Raw genomic sequence first — 3,212 nt, forward strand, 5'->3', positions numbered from 1 at the left:
CAACTGCGGTCCTCAAGTACCCCCAACAGTTCATATTTTCCAGTTCTCCTCACAAGATTGCAAGCAAAATAATTAGCTCTACCTGTGGGTCTTTTAAAATGTGTCAGTGACTAATTAATACACCTGAGCACCTGCTAGGTGACCTGGAAAACATGAACTGTGGGGGGTACTTGAGGTTCGAGGTTGGGAACCAATGATATAGAGGATACATATGTGTTTATTATTAAGGACTCTTGTACATATTTTACCAGACATCATTGATACTAAAACGACCTAAAATGTATTATTCCACTGATAGTCTGAGAATTTCCAATTATTTTAAATAAACATTTCAAATGCCAGCGTTAATATATACTGCGGACACAAGGCACATCTTATGACCATATATGATAAAAGTGCGCTCAACGTCACAACACTATGTCCCTTAAGAGAAAGCAAGCAGTCGCACACATTTGTATACTGAGGTCCAACGCTCAGAGGTATATATATATTTGATATTAAAAAGGGGTATGCATACAAAATAACATATGTACAGTATATCATTAGGTATAACATGTATATATATGGTTACAGAGTTACAATTAAACAAGAAGCAGATACAGTTACAAAAGATACTGATAGAGGGCTGCTGCGCCTCAGAGAGCTGCAGTGGAGAAGTCTACAGGAGGTCACTCAACCCCCTAGGGCATGAAATACAAACAAAATGAGAAATCACTTCTGCGCTCCTCAAACGACAAAACAATAATGCAATATGACAGGATTAGTTCGTAATCAACAGTCTTTGGGAGGAAAGTATATTCCCTTTCTGGGTTCTTTTTTCATGGGAGTGGTGTAAGGTGCAAGATAACTTGATGCGTACCGTACTCATGTTAGCACATGGTATGTCCCTCGTATAAAGGTATCTTTAATATTCTGTTCCTTTCTTTTTTCCTGTTTCTCCAAATGGGCACTTGATTAGTTCTTATCCTCGAGGTTGGGAAAAAAGGAAAAGACTGATAGTGTAGTAAGTTTGTGATACTGAGAAACCCCTTCTAGAGGGCGTAGCTTCTGTCCTTTTTCTTTTAATGAGGGGATGCGTACCGTACTCACATCCATACAGAAGGGGTGTAAACACATAAAGGTATCTTTACTTCTATTGATGGTTCATAAATCTGCTATTCGGAATCACGAATATCAAAGATACCTTTATACGAGGGACACATCACGTCTTAACGTGAGTACGGTGTTCATTAAGTAATCCTGCACTCTTATCACTCGTGGAGGAGAGTAGAATTCCAGATCACCTACTCTTGAGATCACTCCAAAGATACCTTTATGTATAGGTCTACGCACCACTAAGTGTGAGTTGGGTATGCCCACTACCTTTATCATCTGTCTCACTTGTGGGTGATTCCGAATAACAGATTTATGAACCATCAATAGAAGTAAAGATACCTTTATGTGTTTACACCCCTTCTGTATGGATGTGAGTACGGTACGCATCCCCTCATTAAAAGAAAAAGGACAGAGAAGCTATGCCCTCTAGAAGGGGTATCTCAGTATCACGAACTTACTACACTATCAGTCTTTTCCTTTTTCCCCAACCACGAGGATAAGAACTAATCAAGTGCCCATTTGGAGATACAGGAAGAGAGAAAGGAACAGAATATTAAAGATACCTTTATACAAGGGACATACCACGTGCTAACATGAGTACGATACACATCAAGTCATCTTGCACCTTACACCAATCCCATGAAAAGAGAACCCAGAAAGGGAATAGTCTTTCCTCCCAAAGACTGTTGATTACGAACTCAGCCTGTCATATCGCATTATTGTTTTGTCGTTTGATGAGTGCAGAAGTGATTTCTCATTTTGTTTGTATTTACAGTTACAAAAGAATAAGTTACAGCCAGCATACTTCACCCTGTTGCTCAGTGCACAGTCGTCTCCATGTCTCTCCTCCTCAGCAAGCAACTAACTATGGTGGTCATTCCGAGTTGATCGCTAGCTGAATTCGTTCGCTGTGCATAAATGATGCAAAAAAAAACAGCACTTCTGCGCATGCGTATGTGGCGCAATGCGCACACGCGACATACTATTACAACGAATTATGTAGTTTCACACAGGGTCTAGGGAAGCTTTTCTGTCGCACTGCTGGCCGCAGAGTGATTGACATGAAGTGGGCGTTTCTGGGTGTCAACTAACCATTTTCATGGAGTGTTTGGAAAAATGAAGGTGTGCCAGGAAAAACGCAGGCTTGGCTGGGCGCATGCAGGGCGTGTTTGTGACGTAAAAACAGGAACTGAACAGTCTGAAGTGATCGCAAGCGCTGAGTAGGTTTGAAGCTACTCTGACACTGCACAAAATTATTTTGTAGCCGCTCTGCGAGCCTTTCGTTCGCACTTCTGCTAAGCTAAAATACACTCCCAGTGGGTGGCGGCATAGCGTTTGCACGACTGCTAAAAACTGCTAGCGAGCAAACAAGTCAGAATGACCACCTATATCTTAGAAAAACTGCCTATATCAAAACAGTGGGAGTTAACAGTCTGTTGGTTTCAGTCTCCATCCATTGGTCCAGAGGCGAGACCTCTCAAGAACTCAACGGCTCATAGGTCAGTGTGAGGGCTTTTGTTCTATGTTGCTGGCACATGTGTCTGTCCCCAGGGCCATGCTGTGAAGCTAGATTCAAGTCTTCAGGAAGTCCTTTGTATTCATACATTTGTTCATAACTAATTGTTGCAATGTGCTACAATCTACCCATAGCTATCAAATTATTCCACACATTCTCCTGATCATTTTGACACTAAGCATGATATATTTAACTTGTTCCTTTCCAATAATACACATATATCTGATGTTACACTCTATAATATAAATATATTATAATGTCTGGTGCTTGACATGTTTTGTCTATGTGTCATTTATGTGTTGTATGAAATATGTGTTGAATATATATTTGTGGCTTGTCTGTGTGGATGTGTATGCTACCGTATATCCTGTGCATGCTGCGTGTATGTGCACAAACAGAGACCTCTCTGTTTGGAGCCTGTATTTATGTGTATGTAATATTTTTGACATCGACAGTCCACCCTTTGACAGTAAACAATAACTGTCATAACTGTCACACTAAACATAATTACAAAAAAAATTCAAACAATAATTGGTGACCTAGACACACGTATGTATTCATTTTGCAAATCAAACATTGACCATAGTTGGGGAAAACAGGG

The sequence above is a fragment of the Pseudophryne corroboree genome, chromosome 1, assembly GCF_028390025.1.
Source record: "Pseudophryne corroboree isolate aPseCor3 chromosome 1, aPseCor3.hap2, whole genome shotgun sequence".
Taxonomy (NCBI): Eukaryota; Metazoa; Chordata; class Amphibia; order Anura; family Myobatrachidae; genus Pseudophryne; species Pseudophryne corroboree.